Source organism: Panulirus ornatus, chromosome 7 (assembly GCF_036320965.1).
Source record: "Panulirus ornatus isolate Po-2019 chromosome 7, ASM3632096v1, whole genome shotgun sequence".
In the NCBI taxonomy this organism is placed as follows: Eukaryota; Metazoa; Arthropoda; class Malacostraca; order Decapoda; family Palinuridae; genus Panulirus; species Panulirus ornatus.
Window position 1 is genome coordinate 41,573,426 of NC_092230.1, and position 22,500 is coordinate 41,595,925.

Here is a 22,500-nt window from a genome sequence, read left to right on the forward strand (position 1 = left end):
AAGGAATGGGTTATTATGAGTTGTGAGGTTATAGATAGATAGTGAGGAATGGGTTATTATGAGTTGTGAGGTTATAGATAGATAGTGAGGAATGGGTTATTATGAGTTGTGAGGTTATAGATAGATAGTGAGGAATGGGTTATTATGAGTTGTGAGGTTATAGATAGATAGTGAGGAAAGGGTGATCATGAATTGTGAGGTTATAGATAGATAGTGAGGAATGGGTTATTATGAGTTGTGAGGTTATAGATAGATAGTGAGGAATGGGTTATTATGAGTTGTGAGGTTATAGATAGATAGTGAGGAATGGGTTATTATGAGTTGTGAGGTTATAGATAGATAGTGAGGAATGGGTTATTATGAGTTGTGAGGTTATAGATAGATAGTGAGGAATGGGTTATTATGAGTTGTGAGGTTATAGATAGATAGTGAGGAAAGGGTTATTATGAGTTGTGAGGTTATAGATAGATAGTGAGGAATGGGTTATTATGAGTTGTGAGGTTATGATAGATAGTGAGGAATGGGTTATTATGAGTTGTGAGGTTATAGATAGATAGTGAGGAAAGGGTTATTATGAGTTGTGAGGTTATAGATAGATAGTGAGGAAGGGGTTATTATGAGTTTTTGGGGTTTTTATAGTAGATAGTGAGGAATGGGTTATTTTTGAGTTGTGAGGTTATAGATAGATAGTGAGGAATGGGGTTTTATTATGAGTTTTTGAGGTTATAGATAGATAGTGAGGAAAGGGTTATTATGAGTTGTGAGGTTATAGATAGATAGTGAGGAAGGGGTTTAATTTTTGAGTTGTGAGGTTATAGATAGTGTGAGGAAGGGGTTATTATGAGTTGTGAGGTTTTAGATAGATAGTGAGGAATGGGTTATTATGAGGTTGTGGGGTTATGGGATGATAGTGAGGAGGGGTTTTATTATGAGTTGTGAGGTTATAGATAGATAGTAAAGGAAATGGGTTATTATGAGTTGTGAGGTTATAGATAGATAGTGAGGAATGGGTTATTTGAGTTGTGAGGTTATAGATAGATAGTGAGGAATGGGTTATTTATGGTTGTGAGGTTTAGATAGATAGTGAGGAATGGGGGGTAATGAATTGTGAGGTTATAGAGGATAGTGAGGAATGGGTTATTATGGAGTTGTGAGGTTATAGATAGATAGTAAAAGGAAGGGGTTTATTATGAGTTGTGAGGTTATAGATAATATGAGGAAGGGGTTTAAATTTTTGAGTTGTGAGGTTATGGGATAGATAGTGAGGAATGGGTTATTATGAGTTGTGAGGGTTATAGATAGATATTGGGAATGGGTTATTATGAGTTGTGAGGTTATAGATAGATAGTGAGGAATGGGTTATTATGAGTTGTGAGGTTATAGATAGATAGTGAGGAATGGCTTCTCTGTTGACACAATGAAGAGTTTGAACTCTCTCTCTCTCTCTCTCTCCCTTCCCCTTCCCTTCCCATCCCACCACCCTTCTTCCCCTCCACCCCTCCCATTCCACTAGCGCCACCATCCCATTAACTAACCCCTCTCCCCTCCCTTCCCCTCCCCTCCCCGGCACAAGGTCTGTGGTCAGCAGCCAACAATGCCAACAAATGCTGACAAATTCTGACGCTGGTGATGGAATGGGCGCCCCGCGTCGGCTGACAACCCCAGCCCAGCGGGGTGTGTGTGTGTGTGTGTGTGTGTGTAGGGTGAGGCCAATGGAGAGGGGGGGTGGCAGGAGGCCAATGGAGAGGGGGGGTGGCAGGAGGCCAATGGAGGAGGGGGAGTGTCAGGAGGCCAATGGAAAGGGGGAGTGTCAGGAGGCCAATGGAGAGGGGGAGTGTCAGGAGGCCAATGGAGAGGGGGAGTGTCAGGAGGCCAATGGAGAGGGGGACTGGCAGGAGGCCAATGGAAAGGGGGAGTGTCAGGAGGCCAGTGGAGAGGGGGAGTGGCAGGAGGCCAATGGAGAGGGGGAGTGTCAGGAGGCTGGAAGTGTCAGGAGGGTTTTCGTGACTTGGCTAGAGGGGATGGGAAAGGGGTAGTGGCTTGGATCTGGCACTAGTTATGATCTGGAAAGGGGTAGTGGCTTGGCTCTGGAAAGACCACTAGCTAGGGGTCTGGGAAGGGTAGTGGTTTGGTTCTGGAAAGTTCACTAGTTAGGGTCTGGAAAGGGTAGTGGTTTGGCTCTGGAATGACCACTAGCTAGGGTCTGGAATGGGTAGTGGCTTGGCTCTGGAAAGACCACTAGCTAGGGGTCTGGAAAGGGTAGTGGCTTAGCTCTGGAAAGACCACTAGCTAGGGTCTGGAAAGGGTAGTGGTTTTGCTGTGGAAGGACCACTAACTAGGCTTTGGAGAGGGTAGTGGCTTGGCTCTGGAAGGACCACTAGCTCGGGTCTGGAAAGGATAGTGGCTTGGGTCTGGAAAGGGTAGTGGCTTAAGTCTGGAAAGCGTTTTGACCAAGGTCTGGAAAAGAATGTAGCTAGGGACTGGAAGGGGTAATGGCTGAGGGGGGGAAGGGGAAGGGAAGAGGTCTGGAAAGGATGATAAGCAACCAGGGATTGGAAAGGGTAGTGGCTGGGATCTACATAGGGTAGTGGCTAGGGTATGGGAAGTGGCCGGCCCCTGGAGTAATCTTCCAGTCTTGGAATGTTGCTGGAATATTATATATATATATATACCTATGTATATACCTATGTATATACCGATGTATATGCAAATGTATATGCCTATGTATATACAAATGTGTATTGTACTGTAGTAATAACTGGGGAAAAACCCACACGGGCGTTTTATTTATCGTTTAAATCAATAAAAAAGAAAAAAATAATGTCTGAGACGTTTTTTGATAAATGAATTGCCAATTGATGCTGGTGGATTCGTCCACCTTCCAGAATAAATGTGTGAAATAATGCTAATTATCCAGTTTATTATGAAGAGGTGGGGGGGGTGGGGGGGACGACACCCACCCTCCCTCCCTCCCCTCCCTGCTTAACAAGGTGAAGTTAGCCCCGTTCCTTCCCCGGGGTTCGAACCCGGGGAGAGAGAGAGAGAGGAGAGAGAGAGGAGAGAGAAATAGGAGAGAGAGAGAGAGGGGAGAGAGAGAATAGATAGATAGATAGATAGAGAAGAGAGAGAGGAGAGAGAGAGAGAGAGAGAGAGAGAGGAGAGAGAGAATAGATAGATAGATAGATAGAGAGAGAGAGAGAGAGAGAGAGAGAGAGAGAGAGAGAGAGAGAGAGAGAGCGTTGGGAGGTGGTGGGTGGGTGGCTGGGTGTAAGGTGGGTAGGTTGGGCGGGTTGGGTTGGGTGGGGTGGGCGGGTGGGTGGGTTCGTGGATGTGGGTTGGTTAGCCCGCTATATCCATTACCACCCCCCCCCCCCCCCCCCGGGGGGGCCGGCGTATGGAAGGTACGCTTCATAGAATTTCACGCACAGTTGAGGCCCGGGGTGGGCCCCTCCCCCCCCCCCCCCCATCCCGACGCATTGTTTCTTTTGTTACGCATTGAGACAGTTGACGATCACTTTGTGGTAGGGGGAGGGGGGTAGTTAGGGGTGGGTTGGGGTGGGTGGTAGTAAGGGGTAGGTGGGTGGGTTGGGGTGGGGGTGGTAGTTAGGGTGGGTTGGGGGGTGGGGGTAGTGAGGGGTAGGTGGGTGGGTTGGGGTGGGGGTGGTAGTTAGGGGTGGGGTGGGGGGAGAGGGTAGTTAGGGGTGGGTTGGGGGTTGGGTAAGGGGGTAGGTGGGGTGGGTTGGGGTGGGGGTGGTAGTTACGGTGGGTTGGGGGTTGGGTAGAGGGGTAGGTGGGGTGGGTTGGGGTGGGGGTGGTAGTTACGGGTGGGTTGAGGGTTGGGTAGAGGGGTAGGTGGGTGGTTGGGGTAGGGGTGGTAGTTAGGGGGGTTGGGTGGGTGGGTAGAGGGTAGGTGGGGGTGGGTTGGGTGGGGGTGGTAGTTAGGGGTGGGGGGGGGTTGGGTGAGAGGGGTAGGTGGGGTGGGGGTGGTAGTTAGGGGTGGGTGGGTAAGGGGTGGGTGGGTGTCTGTCGTCTGTCTGTGGTGTATAAGCGAGACAGAGACAGACGGACGGACGGACAGACGGACGGACTGTCTGTCTGTCTGTTTGGACTGACTGACAGTTAAGAGAGAGATCGGGTCGTGTAACTACCACTTAAATGGTGAGTTTCACGTTTTCGTTAACAGCCCACCCCACACCACACCCCCCTTTTCTTGAGCACGACCGTACGACCCCTTGTGCACGACGGTATACGACCCTTGAGCACGACGGTACGACCCCTCGAGCACGACGGTACGACTGTAAGGTACCAGTGGCCTGACCTTTGACCTAATCCCTCTTAAGGATTAGGTCAAAATGTAGGACATCATACCCAAGGGTAGTGTACCGTCGTGATCAAAGGTCGTACCGTCGTGCTCAAGGGTTGTGCACTGTCGTGCTCGAGGGGTCGTACGTCGTGCTCAAGGGGTCGCACTGACGTACTCATGGGGTACTTTCACCCCTATCTCCCCCATACACCTACCCAATCATCCTCCCCCCCATACACCTACCCAATCATCCTCTCCCCCATACACCTACCCAATCATCCTCTCCCCCATACACCTACCCAATCATCTCCCCAAACACCCTACCCAATCATCCTCCCCCCATACACTACCCAACATCTCCCACACTCTACCCAAATGCACCTCACCCCAATCATACCCCCCCCATACACCCTTTCCCAATCATCCTCCCCCACACCTACCCTATCCATTCCCTACCCATTCCAACCCCCACCCAATCATCCCTCCCCCCATACACCTTCCCAATATCCCCCCCCAATTTCCTCCAAAATCATCCGACCCCCCAGAAACCCTACCCAAATTAATCCTCCCCCTAACCACCCAAACATCCTCCCCCTTTCCCTACCCAATCATCCTCCCCCATACACCTACCAATATCCTCCCCCCTAAACCTTCCCAAATTAAACCTCCCCCATACACCTAACCCCAAACATCCTCCCCCATAAACCTACCCAATTTTCCCCTCCCAAAACAACCACCCAATCTTTCCTCCCCATACACCCCCAATTCTTCCGCCCCACATACACCTACAATCCCCCTCCTCCCCCAACAACCCACCCAAACATCCCTCCCCCCATACACCTACCCAATCATCCTCCCCCATACAACTACCCAATCTTCCCCCCCCATGACCTACCCAATCATCCTCCCCCCATACATCTACCCAATCATCCTCCCCCCACACCAACCCAATCAGCCTCCCCCACATACACCTACCCAATCATCCTCCCCCACATTACACCTACCCAATCATCCCCCCCCATACACCTACCCAATCTCCTCTCCCCATATACACCTACCCAATCATCCTCCCCCATACACCTACCCAATCATTCCTCCCAACACCCCCCCCATACACCTACCCAATCATCCTCCCCCCTTACACCTACCCATCATCCTCACCCCATACACCTACCCAATCATCCTCCCCCCTTACACCTACCCAATCATCCCCCCCCAACCTGTCAATCATCCTCCAAAACCCCCCCTACCCCCAATCATTCCCCCCCCATACCCTATCCATCACCTCCCCCATACACCTACCCAATCTTCTCTCCCCCATACACCTACCCAATCATCCTTCCCCCATACACCTACCATATCATCCTCTCCCCCCATACACCTACCCAATCATCCCCCCCATACACCTACCCATCATCCTCTCCCCCTACACCTACCCATTCATCCTCTCCCCATAACCTTACCCAATCATCCTCTCCCCATACACTACCCATATCATCACTCCCCCCATCACCTACCCAATCATCCTCCCCCCATACACCTACCAACATCCTCTCCCCCATACACCTACCCAATTCATCTCCCCCATACACCTACCAATCATCCTCCCCATACTACCTACCCAATCATCCTCATCCCCATACACCTACCCAATCATCCTCTCCCCCATACACCTACCCAATCATCCTCTCCCCCATACACCTACCCAATCATCCTCCCCCCATACACCTACCCAATCATCCTCCCCCCCATACACCTACCCAATCATCCTCCCCCCATACACCTACCCAATCATCCTCCCCCCATACACCTACCCAATCATCCTCCCCCCATACACCTACCCATCATCCTCCCCCCCATACACCTACCCAATCATCCTCCCCCCATACACCTACCCAATCATCCTCTCCCCCATACACCTACCCAATCATCCTCCCCCCATACACCTACCCAATCATCCTCCCCCCATACACCTACCCAATCATCCTCCCCCCCATACACCTACCCAATCATCCTCCCCCCATACACCTACCCAATCATCCTCTCCCCCATACACCTACCCAATCATCCTCTCCCCCATACACCTACCCAATCATCCTCCCCCCCATACACCTACCCAATCATCCTCTCCCCCATACACCTACCCAATCATCCTCCCCCATACCCCTATCATTCCTCCCCATACACCTACCAATCTCCTCCCCCCATACACCTACCCAATCATTCTCCCCCCATACACCTACCCAATCATCCTCTCCCCCATACACCTACCCAATCATCCTCTCCCCCATACACCTACCCAATCATCCTCTCCCCCATACACCTACCCAATCATCCTCCCCCCCATACACCTACCCAATCATCCTCCCCCCATACACCTACCCAATCATCCTCTCCCCCATACACCTACCCAATCATCCTCCCCCCATACACCTACCCAATCATCCTCCCCCACATACACCTACCCAATCATCCTCCCCCCCCATACACCTACCAATCATCCCTCCCCCATACACCTACCCAATCATCTCCCCCCCATAAACCTACCCAATCATCCTCCCCCCATACACCTACCCAATCATCCTCCCCCCTACACTACCAATCATCCTCACCCCATACACCTACCAATCATCCTCCCCCCCATACACCCTACCCAATCATCCTCCCCCCCATACACTACCCAATCATCCTCCCCCCATACACCTACCCAATCATCCTCCCCCCATACACCTACCCAATCATCCTCTCCCCATACACCTACCAATCATCCTCCCCCCATACACTACCCAATCGATCATCCCCCATACACCTACCCAATCATCCTCCCCCCCATACACCTACCAATCACCTCTCCCCCATACACTTACCCAATCATCCTCCCCCCATACATCTACCCAATCATCCTCCCCCCATACACCTACCCAATCATCCTCCCCCCATACACCTACCCAATCATCCTCCCCCCCCATATCATCTAATCACTAATCACACACACACTCACCCCACACATCCCGTCTTCTATGCACACAGCCGCCAATGGCTTTCACACCCTGATTGCTCGTTAGACCATGCAGTCAACCAGGCTTTCACCAACACCTAATCTCCCCCATGGCACTTTCTCATCTCCCCATATTCTCGAGAACAATTATATATATATATATATATATATATATATATATATATATATATATATATTCCTGCTATCCTTTATTTAAAAAGATACTAATTTATCTTAGTATTTTCTGGCGTGAGTGTGTGGTACATTATTATTATCATTATTATTATTATTATTATTATTATTGTTATTATTATTATTATTATTATTATTATTATTATTATTATTACTATTATTATTATCATTATTATAATTATTATTATTAATATTATTATTATTATTATTATTATTATTATTATTATTATTATTATTATTATTATTATTATTATTATTATATTTTCCCGCGCATTTGTCTATTATTATCATGATTTCCCGCGCATTTGTCTCACCTGGAGCGAGCATAACCCAGTCTTGACCGGGCCACTCACCAAGCCAGCGATAGATTCACCTTCCCTTCCAATCTTACACACAGACACACACACACACACACCTTGATTTTCGCTAATCGACTCACTTCCCGTCTCACCTTACCGTTCCATTCATCCCCTTTCCTGCATTATTACCTTCCATTCCGCAAGAAAAATGGCCTTTTGTCCAAAGGCCCCTCAGTCGTCGTCGCCCCGCCCCCCCCCAAGACCGCCCATCCATCAATTCTATTTCTCCTTTCTCTTTTAGCCCTCTATTACTACGACTACCCTCCCTTCCTCTCCTACTTATTTATCGCATTTCCCCTCCCACAGCCCCTCCCATCCCCTCCCATCTGTCGGGCGTGCGTGGCTGGTTGACACCGTCTTTTCAAACAGCGATATATTAGCCATATTTTCCATAGTGACGTAACAATGGCTCCCGCCCGCTCTCCTCCCGGGTAGTGGAGTACCAGATTGCGCCATATCTTCAATTACACAGCATTTAAATGCCGTAAGGCAGTTAGATTAACGACCGTAGTTTGATTACATTAATTACTACCGTTTAGAGTGACTTTTTTTTATGTATAATGTGTCTTGTGTAGATGAGAGGATGTGTATATGAAATTAACGCGATGAAAAAGGGATAAAATTCCGACTTGGTAACCTACGTAAGGGTACCCCAGTTGGGCATGACGTAGTCAAACGGACCAGGAGAATGGACTGGCTCGCTTCTTTTTTTTTTTTTTTTCTTCTTCTATTTATTAATTTCTATTTTGATGCACACACACACACCTCTCTCTCTCTCTCTCTCTCTCTCTCTCTCTCTCTCTCTCTCTCTCTCTCTCTCTCTCGATTCGTCCCACCGGCATATATATATATATATATATATATATATATATATATATATATATAATATATATATATATATATAGGTGGCAGAGAACATAGGTCTGATTTGGTTTCTTTGAGGTACGATGGTTCGATGCTTGGCCAAGTACGACCCTGGAGTACGACCTTACGATTCTTGGAAGACCCGAGTCAAAATGGCCCATCCATCTTGAGGCTCAAGGGTCGTACACCGTTGTGTTCAAGGGTCGTACATCTGTGTCTTCAAGGGTCGTACATCTGTGTTCAAGGGTCGTACGTCTATGTGTTCAAGGGTCGTACATGTCTGTGTTCAAGGGTCGTACGCTGATATAATTCTCTATTAGGTGAAAGTTTATATATATATATATATATATATATATATATATATATATATATATATATATATATATATATATATATATATAAACCTGTTGATGCTATAATACAATTTGGTATTACATAACGTTATAATAATATATTAAGTTATATAATGTAACTATATAACATAACGTAATCCTAAGATAATGTAATATAAGAATATTGAGCTCAAACATCAAATATAGAACAGAGTTATGTGTTGTAGAAATGAACAAATAACAATATTTGAGTTGAAGAAAGAAGAGAACACAAGAACAAATGAATGAATGAATGAATGAAGGGGGGGAAAGAAGAAGAATGAAAGAAGTAAATGAAGTGAAGGCAGTGACTGGGGTAAAAGCAGTGAAGGAAGGCAGGTGGTCGTGGGTGGGAAGGGGAATGGGGGAATGGGGGGGATGGGGGGGGAGAAGTGAGATGTGTAAGGGGTTTGGGGGAGGGAAGGGAAAGGGTGTGGGATGGTGTGAGTGGGGGTTTGTGGAGTGGGGGGGGGGTTAGTTATTGAAGTCCAGATGGAACAGAAAGTTTTCAGATGGAAGGGTAGAGAAAGTGATGGGAAAGGGGGAGTGGGGCGTGGGAGAATATAGAGACTGGGACACAGAGGAAGGGGGAGATGGGGAGACAAGAAGAAGGGAAATGGGTGCCACAGATAGATGGACGGAAGGTACTGATGAAGGAAGTCACAGATGAAAGAAGACAGATGAAGGAAGAGAGATGAAAGAAGACAGACGAAAGAAGACAGATGAAGGAAGACAGATGAAGGAAGACAGACGAAAGAAGACAGATGAAGGAAGAGAGATGAAAGAAGACAAATGAAGGAAGAGAGATGAAAGAAGACAGATGAAGGAAGACAGACGAAAGAAGGCAGATGAAGGAAAGCACAGATGAAAGAAGACAGATGAAGGAAGACACAGACGAAAGAAGGCACAAATGAAAGAAGACATGAAGGAAGACTCAGGTGAAAGACGACAGATGAAGAGAGAAAGAAGACAAAGATACGAAAGAAGATACTGATAAAGGGATGAAAGAAGACACATAGAAATATCGCCTTCACACTGACCACACAGACCCCAGGGTCCGTGCGAGGGTGGTCTTCTCTCTGGCCTTAACACTACTGATAAAGATATGGTCCTGTTGAAGGAATGGGAAGAATGAGGAAGAGGAAGAAGAGGAGGGGGAGGAGGAGGAAGAAGAAGAGGAGGAAGAGGAGGAGGAAGAAGAAGAAGAAGAAGAGAAGGAGGAAAAGGAGAAAGAGGAGGGGGAGGAGGAGGAGGAAGAAGAAGAAGAGGAAGAGGAGGAGGAAGAAGAAGAGGAGGAGGAAGAAGAGGAGGAAGAGGAAGAAGAAGAAGAGGAGAAGGAAGAAGAAGAAGAAGAAGAAGAGAAGGAGGAAAAGGAAAAAGAGGAGGGGGAGGAGGAGGAAGAAGAAGAGGAAGAGGAGGAGGAAGAAGAAGAGGAGGAGGAAGAAGAGGAGGAAGAGGAAGAAGAAGAAGAGGAGAAGGAGGAAGAAGAAGAAGAAGAAGAGAAGGAGGAAAAGGAAAAAGAGGAGGGGGAGGAGGAGGAAGAAGAGGAAGAGGAGGAGGAAGAAGAAGAGGAGGAGGAAGAAGAGGAGGAAGAGGAAGAAGAAGAAGAGGAGAAGGAGGAAGAAGAAGAAGAAGAGAAGGAGGAAAAGGAAAAAGAGGAGGGGGAGGAGGAGGAAGAAGAAGAAGAGGAAGAGGAGGAGGAAGAAGAAGAGGAGGAAAAGGAGGAAGGAAGAAAAGCCATCTTATCGAGACCAACCCTTAAGAAGGGATGAACAGCCAGATTGACTGTGGGCCCAGTGCCGCAGCCAGGATTCGAACCCCGCCATCAGAGAAACGTACGAAACCGCCTCACCACGGAGGTCAATAAAGCGGTCTTGGGTCAAAAGCTTTCTAGGTGGGGAGCTTTCTAGGTGGGGAGCTTGCTAGGTGGGGAGCTTTCTAGGTGGGGAGCTTTCTAAGTGGGGAGCTTTCTAGGTGGGGAGCTTGCTAGGTGGGGAGCTTGCTAGGTGGGGAGCTTTCTAGGTGGGGAGCTTGCTAGGTGGGGAGCTTTCTAGGTGGGGAGCTTTCTAGGTGGGGAGCTTGCTAGGTGGGGAGCTTTCTAGGTGGGGAGCTTGCTAGGTGGGGAACTTTCTAGGTAGGGAGCTTTCTAGGTGTGTGTGTGTGTGTGTGTGTGTGTGTGTGTGTGTTACAGGAAGACCTACCTGGGGGAGGCGAGGACGGTGTAGGAGGTTAGAGAAGAAGGGAAGGGAAGGGGAGGGAAGGGAATGGGAGGGGAGAAGAAGGGGAGCTCCTGTGGCTGTTAAAATGGGGGGGGGGGGGATGTAGGGGAGGAGATGGGGGAGGAAGGAGGAGATGGGAGATGGTATAGGGGAGGAGATGATGGGAGGGAAGCAAGAAATGGGAGATTGGGAAGGGGGGGGAGGAGATGGGATGTGGAGGGAGGGAGGGAGGGAAGGAGGGATGGAGGGAGGGAAGGACCACTGTATTGGGTGATTCACACCCTCCCCAGCTCGCCCTCCCCGACGGTCGGGTGTTAACCAGGACAAACTGGCTCCCCTCCCCTCCCCACCCCTCCCCTCCTCCCCTCCCCACCCCTCTCCTCCCCTCCCCACCCCTCCCCACCCCTCCCCTCCCCACCCCTCCCCTCCCCTCCAACCCCACCCCTCCCCACCCCACCCCTCCCCACCCCTCCCCTCCCCACCCCACCCCTCCCCTCCCCTCCCTCCCACCCCACCCCTCCCCTCCCCACGAACCCCTCGAACTCCACCCTGTTTACCTGCTGGTCGCCACACACACACACACACACACACACACACACACACACACACACACACATGGGGATTTTTCACTGCTGGTGGATAGACATGGGTCGGTGGGTGGATGAATGGAAGGGCGTGACTGTGGGAAGCTTAATGGGGTGTTGTGGGGGGGTGGAGAGGGTTTAGAAATAATGGCTTCTGTCATGTAATTATGGGCAGTGGAGCTAATGGGGGTGAGGGTGTAATGGGGAGGAGGGGGGTGGTGGCAGTAGACTTAATGGGGTGGGGCCTGTAATGGGGTTGGGCCTGTAATGGGGTGGGGTCTGTAATGAGGTTGGGCCTGTAATGGGGTGGGGCCTGTAATGGGGTTGGGCCTGTAATGGGGTTGGGCCTGTAATGGGGTTGGGCCTGTAATGGGGTTGGGCCTGTAATGGGGTGGGGTCTGTAATGGGGTGGGTGGGGGGGATTGAAGAGTCATGGGTAATAGGCTAGTGGATAGATAGTGTTTGACGAGGATGATAGATAGTTATGGGGGGGCGGGGTGTGGACGACTGAGGAACAGTAATGGGGGTGCTCTTCATGGGGGGGGTGTTGATAATGGGGTGGGGGGTGGGTAGTTAGTGAGTTATTCTCAATTCATATAAAGAAAATGGGGTTTGGGGGGATTATTGCACATTTCAACACATATGATTCGGACATTTTCGTTCGCCATCGCTAACGACCCATTATAGGTGTGTGTGGAGGTCAAGCCATTAGGTCAAAAATTATGGGTCAATTACAGTTGACGAATTGGCTGTCGTAATTGATGGATTCGTCCATCTTGATAATGGATAGGCCAGCCGGTGGTCAATATAGACGAGCGTTTTGGGTCATGACGAACTAGGGGGGGGGGGGGAGGGTTGTTAGGGTCGGGGGGGGTTGTTAGGGTCGGGGGGGGGGTTGTTAGGGTCGGGGGGGGTTGTTAGGGTCGGGGGGGGGTTGTTAGGGTCGGGGGGGGGGTTGTTAGGGTCGGGGGGTGTTGTTAGGGTCGGGGGGGTGTTAGGGGGGGGTTTGTTAGGGTCGGGGGGGGGTTGTTAGGGTCGGGGGGGGTTGTTAGGGTCGGGGGGGTTGTTAGGGTCGGGGGGGTGGTTGTTAGGGTCGGGGGGGGTTGTTAGGGTCGGGGGGTGTTGTTAGGGTCGGGGGGGGGGTGGTTGTTAGGGTCGGGGGTCAGGGGGGTCATCGGATCGGTTAGGGAGGGTCCCTAGCTGAACTAACTACCTAACTACCTAACTACCAATTTTAAACATCAAACGTACGTTGTGAACTACTACCACTACCACGGCCTTAACGACCGTTAGGCCCCCCCTCCCCCCACCCCACGGACGAACTACCATAGGTGGACTGTGCCTCGTTAGGTCATCATACACCATAGTTACAGACAAACAAACAAACCAACAAACCAACTGCAGGTCAATTATCATAGTTATAACAACGGGTGACCCTTTGATGACCTGTGTAGCCAATCACCATCGATCAGTCGTTCAGATCTCAACCAATCACAGACGCCGCCCCTCGCTGAACTATCATAGATATTGCTGTTCATATAAATTGAACAGTTATGGAGATAAAGGATTATATAATTGAATAATTCGTAAGTTAAGTGATAACAAGTAATTATCCAACGTATCAAGTATATCAGAGGAGAAATTAAACCCCTCTCCCCCCTTATCATCAGAGGGGAAATATTTAAGGGGGGGAGTCAGATTTTATAAGTTTAAAGTCCACATTTAAGATGAGAAGAATTCCTTAAGAAATATATGATAAATAAATTCATAAATGAATTTAGATCAATGAAATACATATGTAAGATAAGACATATACTTCAAATGTAAAGCAACTTTATCTGGATTGTAGTGTATATATATATATATATATATATATATATATATATATATATATATATATATATGATGTGATTATTACACTAAAGGGCACTTGGGAACTTATCGTGTTTCATTTTCTCCGTGGACTCATAGGAATATATATATCTTTTTTCTTTCTTTCATACTATTCGCCATTTCCCGCATTAGCGAGGTAGCGTTAAGAACAGAGGACTGGGCCTTAGAGGGAATATCCTCACCTGGCCCCCTTCTCTGTTCCTTCTTTTGGAAAATTAAAAAAAAAAACGAGAGGGGGAGGATTTCCAGCCACCCGCTCCCTCCCCTTTTAGTCGCCTTCTACGACACGCAGGGAATACGTGGGAAGTATTCTTTCTCCCCTATCCCCAGGGATAAAAATATATATATATATATATATATATATATATATATATATATATATATATATATATATATATATATATATATATATATAAAACTTCCATCTGATTTGCATATGAACATGCAGATTTGTACGAGACAGATTGCTTTTCGCGCCCAGTGTGTGTGTGTGTGTGTGTGTGTGTGTGTGTGTGTGTGTGTGTGTGTGTGTGTGTGTGTAAATATTAGTTTAAATGATAAATCATTTATCTTAATAATGCCATGAGACTCGTCCACTAGACAGGTACCTGTCATAGACGGGGGAATGAGGAAAAAGAAAATGTATATATACATATACACATATTCATTTATCCTGACCAGTCGCCCGTTTTCTTTTTTTTTTATATTCTAAAAAGAAGTCATGACCCGTCGCCCGTTTTCTTTCAAGACGTGTTTCTGAATGAGGCTATTTTGTCAGTAGAAAATCCCCTTTCTTATTTTTATTATGATTATTATTCAATTTTTTTTTGTTTGTTTGTTATCCTTTATCGATAATGTGTTTATGAGGAATTGATGAAGATGTGTTTATCTGTTGGCGAAGGTCGGGGGGGGGGGGGGGACTATGGTATGATGGTGTAGTTATTATTATTTATTTATTTATTTATTTCTCTCTCTCTCTCACTAAGACGTGGCTGGGTGAGAGAGAGAGAGAGAGAGAGAGAGAGAGAGAGAGAGAGAGAGAGAGAGAAATGGTGTGATGCGTTTATCGGCTAAGATGGAGCCTCTCTCTCTCTCTCTCTCTCTCTCTCTCTCTCTCTCTCTCTCTCTCTCTCTCTCTCTATCTATCTATCTATCTATCTATCTATCTATTACGCGCTGGCCCTGCCTACTAAGTTCTCTCTCTCTCTCTCTCTCTCTCTCTCTCTCTCTCTCTCTCTCTCTCTCTCTCTATCTATCTATCTATGACGCGCTGGCCCTGCCTACTAAGTTCTCTCTCTCTCTCTCTCACTCTCTCTCTCTCTCTCTCCTCTCTTCCTCTCTCTCTCTCACATCTCTCTCATCCTCCCTGCTGTATCATAACCACTCATTATCCCTGGGTTTTACCGTACTTGAACTAATTGGTTTAAATCTGTTACCGAAGGGCTTAAAAAATACCACCTCGCCCTTTTTTTTTTGGACAAATTATTTTTAAAATATTATTATTATTTTTAGTATTAAAATTATTATTTTAGTATTATTAGTTTTATTTTTTTTTTTTTTTTATTATTTTAAATTTAAATTATTATTATTTTAATATTATTATTATTATTATTATTATTTTTTGTTATTATTTAAAATTTACTTTTAAATTATTATTTTTAAAATAATTATTTTTAATTATTATTATTATTATTAATATTAAAATTTAAATTACATTATATAATTGTGATTTTTTATCAATTATCAAATGCTCAACCCCCGCCCCTTTTTTTCAATTGTATACTCATTCATTCCTTCAGTAAACTCGTAAAAGATTTTATTTGAATATGGGTTTATGATTCACGTCTTTCTAGGACTTCGTAATAAACACACACCACACACAACACACACACACACAACACACACACACACACCGCCGGGGCCCCCCTTCACTTAACGTTCTATTTTGACCCCTATTGTTTTTCTCCTCATTTTTTTTGGATAAACAGCTTATTCTCCGCCTCACACCATAGCCAAAGAATCTTTCATACGCGGCGTCCCAACCTGCTTCTTTCCCCTTCCTTCAGTCCATTCTCTTCCTTCTTCTTCTTTTCCCTCCCAGTACACCCAGACTTTGGGGGGTGGAGGGGCCCAGAGTCCACTGTATCATAGTAACCCCGACATGACATGAATAGCGAAGTCTGCCTCGAAGAAAATGGGGAGTTCTGTTTAGATGTGGAAGTTTCTTTTTCTTCTAACATTTGCCCGTTTAGGCAAAGGGAAGGCCGCCATCCTTGAAAGGGTACTGCCCAACTGGCGTGGTTTTAGCTCCTGTATCCCTTTTAAGATGCCCAGGCAAACTCCAAACTTGACCCCCCACCCCTCCTTCCCTACGCCGCAATGGGTTCTTTTTTCCCCTTTTCACAATTTTATTTTGGGTTTTTGCTCCCGAGCGGCTGCTGTGCCCCCCACCACCACTAGACCAGGCAATACTTGGGCAAGCTTCTGCCCAAGTTACTCTGTGCCATCGGTAACCAGGGGGGCCCTTTTTAAAAAACTTTTTTTCTTTCCCTCCACTCCAAGCTTTGGAACTCCCCACCCCTTTTTTGGTCCCCCCCAATACCTATGACCCGGGACAATTTAAAAGACAGGTTTTTCACTTCCTCCGGCCTTGATGGGATTTAGAATATATATATATATATTAAAATATAATAATATAAAAAAATATATATATAAATATAATATATATCATGATAGTGAAATTTACACGAAAGTGCATTTGGGGAGCTTATCGTGTTAAAAATTTCCCCGGGACCATGGGATATAATTATAATTATAATATTAATATATATAAAATATATATATAAGTTGTTGTGGTGTGTGGTGTTAACCTGAATGTGTTGGGGGGGGGGGGAAATTCTTATCTAAAAAATCCTGTTTAATTGGCCGGAAATTAATTTATTAAAAGAATTGTTTAAATAGTTTTGGAGACTTTTTTTGTTAACATTATAGAGATGGGATAGAGAGATATAGAACTAGATATTTGGGAAAATAAGAAATAATGACAGAATTCATTTTGGACCAGAATACTACGGGGAAGATGAAAGAATCTCAATTAAAAATTGGGGGGGGGCATATATTGAATATCGAGAGTTTTAATCCTCAAATATGACACAGGTATACGAAAATAATTGGTAGATATCCAAAAAGATTTGTCTCGTGCTGTCTATCACAAATGTCTATCAAAACACTATCAAACTGTTATTTTCCCAACTGTCTGTCTATCCATCTATCTGTCATCCATCAAACTACCATCCGCTTGTCTTTTTTTTCATCCTGATCTGTGTGGCAAACTATCACCTTTCCTACCTAAATTCCTGCCTACCTACCTTCCTACTTACCTACCTACCTACCTACCCATCTATCGGTGGTGGTAGAACGCGCACGCGCACAGACCGATAGACACGAGCGATTGATGATTTACGTACTGATTACCCAATGATCCCCGGGAGACTTTTTGACTGGGTTAAGGCCGTCTGCCGGAACCTAACCTAATCTTTCCTAACCTAACCAACCTAACTAACCCAACCTATCTAACCTAACCTAACCAAAACCCAACCTAACCAAAACCCAACAAACCCAATCTAATAATCTAACCAAAACTAACCTATCCCATTCCCAAAACAACTAAAACCCAACCTAACCTAATCAACCTAATCTAAACTAAAACCCAATCTAACTAAATCATTCTACCCAAAACCCAACTAACCAACCTAACTAACCTAACTAATCTAACCTAATCTAACCTAATCTATTCTATCTAACCTAAACCCCCAAACCCAAAACCCAACCTAACCTAACCAATCAACCTAATCATTCTAATCTAACCAACCCAACCTAACCTAACTAACCTTAAACCCAAACTAACCTAACCTTGGCAGTAGCTGTAAAACATGACTGGGCCTGTTGTGCTGTTAAACTATCCCCCCCCTCCTTCACCCCCCCCGCCTCTCCCTCTCTCCTTCTCCCTCTCTCTCTCTCTCTCTTCAAAATATATATATAATATAATATATAATTAAATAAAAATATATAAATAAAAAAATATATATAATTTATCCTCGTCCGTCTACGTCATCTTTTAAAACATTCTCTCTCTCCCTCCCCTCTCCTTTTCTCTCCATTTTCTCCCTCTTTTTTCCTCCCTCCTCTCTCTCCTCCTCTCCCCAATGGGCGAAGAAGAAAATAGTAGTAATTTGGTTACCCTTTGAATATTTAATAATAATAATATAAATAAATTAAAATATATATATAATAAATTAAAAACAATCGTTTTGGTGTCGCTCTTTTCCCGACTGACTTTGGCCAACATTAGAAATGCAGAGAAAGTAAGTTGGACGAGAAAAAAGACTGGGGGGAGGTGGGGGGGGGGTAAAAGAAAGAAAAACAAACACACAAACAAAAACAAAAGGGGGGGGGGGTTGGGGGGGGGTTTGAAGGATCATTGGGCAACAGGTTGTGTGTGTGTTGTGTGTTTGTTTTTTACTGGGAAATTTTATAAGTTATTTTTTTTTCTTTAATTATAAATGCAAAAATAGACGAAGAAAATATAAAAAACTTGATTTAGGAGAGAGAGAGAGAGAGAGAGAGAGAGAGAGTTAGAGAGTGGATTTTTAATTTCGTGTGGCCAGTGTTGTATTATTAATTTGCCTCTTGTATTTCTCATTGATTTTATTGGAAATACAACACCAGCTGTTGTATTATCACAACCCCTTCCCCCCTTTTGGTGCCTTAATATTACTGGTCGGGTTTTTCGTGTTATCTCTATCCGTGTGTTTCATTTATACCCAGACGAATGTAGAAATTAATATACAAACGACCCCTCCTTCTCTCTCTCTCCTCTCTTCTCAATCTCTCTCTCTCTCTCTCTCTCTCTCTCTCTCTCTCTCTCTCTCTCTTTCCATCTACCATACATACACACCACCAACATACGAACACACACTCCCTCCCTCCTTCCCTCCCTCCCTTTCCATCCATCTAGCATACATGCACACCACCAACGTACGAACACACACTCCCTCCCTCCTTTCCTCCCTCCCTCCCTCCCTCCCTCCCTAAGGTTCCTCCTTCCTCCCTCCCCCCTCCATAAGGTCCTCTTCCTCCCTCCCTCCATAAGGTTCCTCCTTCCTCCCTCCCCCCTCCCTCCCTCCCTCCCCCATAAGGTTCCTCCATCCTCCTCCCTCCCTCCCCCCTCCATAAGGTTCCTCCTTCACTCCCCCCCTCCCTCCCTCCAAAAGGTTCCTCCTTTCCTCCTCCCTCCCTCCCTCCCTCCCCCCAAAAAGGTTCCTCCTTCCACCCTCCCTCCCTCCCTCCCTCCATAAGGTTCCTCCTTCCTCCCTCTCTACCTCCCCCCCTCTCTCATTCCCCCCAAACCAGGCCTTCCCCCCTCCCCCATCCCCCTTTCCCCCCCCTCCCCTTCCCTTCCCCCCCCCCCTCACCCCAAACGACCCATCCAAGGTAGAAAATCGTTAGCGGGGCCCTGTGAAATTCCCCCTGTAACGCTAACACAGGAGGCCCGTGTGTTTTGGGGTGTGGGGTGTGTACGTGTGTGTGTGTGTGTGTACGTGTGTTGTGTACGTTTTGGGTTTTGGTGTGGTGTGTGTGGGTGTGTGTTTAGGGTGTGGGTGTGGTGTGTTTTGTGTGGTACATTGGCCAGTCACAGATCTTATCTGTCTTCTTTTCCCGGCCATTCACTACTCTCTCTCTCACTCTCACTCTCTTCCCCCTCTCTCTCTCTCTCATTCCCCTCTCTCTCCTCTCTCTCAATGTCACGATCTATCGCACGTCCGTGCTGTTTCCTGGGTTCCCCTCACCTCCCTCCCTCCCCCCCTCTTTCTCTTTCTCTCTCTCCTTCCTTCACACACACACACACACACACACACTTTATTGTGTGTGTGTGTGTGTGTGTGTGTGTGAGTGTAGTTTCTGTAATCTGGTCCATTCAGACATAACTTAGATGTTTAACAATTAACTAGAGGGATAAGGATATATTTCGTTCCATTTTCTATTGAATGTCTCCCTCACCCTAGCGTGATGGATGGGGTTGGGGTGTAGCATGCTGGTCCTTCACTATACTATACCTGTCTCTTTCGCCATCCCTCCTGTTAGGTTAGTAAAGTAGAAGGCACCTCCCTCACCCACCCACCCACCCACCACTATAGATGGAGACAGGCTAGTACAGCAGAAGGCTCCCTCCTCCCTCACCCATCCACCACCCACCACTATAGAAGGAGACAGGAAGTAAAAAGCAAGGCTCCTCCCTTTCCCCCACCCTCCACCCCACACCCTATAATTTGGGGGCCCGGAAAAGTACCCGCAGAAGGCTCTCCCTCACCCATCCACCACCCACCACTATAGATGGAGAAGGATAGTACAGCAAAGTCCTCCCTCAAACCCCTCCACCACCCTTTACTAAGATGAGACAGGATAGAAAAGCAGAAGAAGGCTTTCCCCTACCCTCCACCACCACCCATCACTATAGATTTGACAGAAAAGTAAAGCAGAAGGCTCCTCCCTCACCCTCCACCACCCATCACTATAGATGGAGACAGGATAGGTACAGCAGAAGAAAGGCTCCTCCCTCACCCACCCAAACCCCCCATCACCCATAGATGGAGACAGATAGTACGCAGAAGGCTCCCCCTCACCCACCACCCACCCATACTATAGATGGAGACAGGATAGTACCGCAGAAGGCTTTCCCCCCTCACCCATCCACCAACCCCTCACTAAAGATGGAGACAGGAATGTACAGCAAAAAGGCTTCCCCTCACCCATCCACCACCCACCACAAAGATGAGACAGGAAGTACAGCAGAAGGCTCCTCCCTCACCCATCCACCACCCACCACATTTAAAAAAAATGGGAAAGACAGATAGTACAGCAGAAGCTCCCCCCCTCACCCAACCCCACCCATCACTATAGATGGAGACAGGATAGTACAGCAGAAGAAGGGTCCTCCCCCACCCACCCACCAACCCATCACTATAATGGAGACAGAATAGTACAGCAGAAGGCTCCTCCCCACCCCTCCACCACCCATCACTATAGATGGAGACAGGTATAGTAAAAGCAAAAAGGCTCCTCCCTCACCACCCACCACCCATCACTTATAGATGGACAGGAAAGGTACAGCAGAAGGCCTCCTCCCTCCCCCACCCACCACCCATCACTAAAGATGGAGACAGGATAGAAAACAGCAGACGGCTCCTCCCTCCCCCCATCCACCACCCACACTAAGATGGAGACAGGATAGACAGCAGAAGAAGGCTTCTCCCCACCCCATCCACCACCCACCACTATGGGATGGAGACAGGAGAGTACAGCAGAAGCTCCTCCCTCCCCCAAACCACACCCACCACTATAGATGGAGACAGGATATACAGCAGAAGGCTCCTCCCTCACCCACCACCCCCCATCACTAAAGATGGAGACAGGATAGTACAGCAAAAAGAGGCTCCTCCCTCACCCACCCACCACCCATCACTATAGATGGAGACAGAATAGTACAGCAGAAGGCTCCTCCCTCACCCATCCACCACCCATCACTATAGATGGAGACAGGATAGTACAGCAGAAGAAGGCTCCTCCCTCACCCACCCACCCACCATCATTTAAAAATGGAGACCGGAATAGTACAGCAGAAGGCTCCTCCCTCACCCACCCACCACCCATCACTATAGATGGAGACAGGATAGTACAGCAGAAGGCTCCTCCCTCACCCATCCACCACCCACCACTATAGATGGAGACAGGATAGTACAGCAAGAAGGCTCCTCCCTCAAACCCATCCACCATTACCCCCCCTATAGATGGAGACAGGAAAAGTAAAAAGCAGAAGGCTCCTCCCTCACCCACCCACCCCCACCACTATAGATGGAACAGGATAGAAACAGCAGAAGGCTCCTCCTCACCCACACCCCCAAACCCACCACTATAGATGGAACAGGATAGTACAGCAGAAGGCTCCTCCCTACCCATCCACCACCCATCCACTATAAAAGAGACAGAATATTCCCGCAGAAGGCCCTCCCTCACACCATGCACCACCCATCACTATAGATGGAGACGGGAAAGTACAGCAGAAAAAGGCTCCTCCCTCACCCACCCACCACCCACCCAAAAATAGATGAGAAAAGGGGAAACCACATAGCAAAACTCCGAACGTAAATTGTAAAACTGTAAAAAAAAAAGAAAATGTCCTTGTTTACAGTTCATCATTTACAGTGGGAATCGGTCCGTAATGATATTGTTTGTTTGTTTGTTTTTGTTTACAACCTTCGCAAAGTTGTGGATGATAAAACTTGGAAGTTTTCACGTGAAGTTCCAGAAGGCTGGCGCGTCTCCAGCCACACATGGGAAGAAAGAGAACTTTGGAAAAGTTCAGGAAGGAAGAACTTTGAAGGAAGTGAAAGAAAATGAAAAAAAAATAGGACGATAATTTTATATATATATATATATATATATAATAATAATATATTAAAAAAATAAAAATATATATAATAAGAAGGGCTGTGGGCCAAGTTTATTCCCTCTCTCTCTCTCTCTCTCTCCTCTCTCTCATCTCTCTCTCTCGCCTCCTCTCCCTCTCTCTCTCTCCTCTCTATCTAACTATCTCTATCAATCTATCTATTCTATCTATCTATCTATTTCCCTCTAACCACTAACTATTTTAAAGCTGC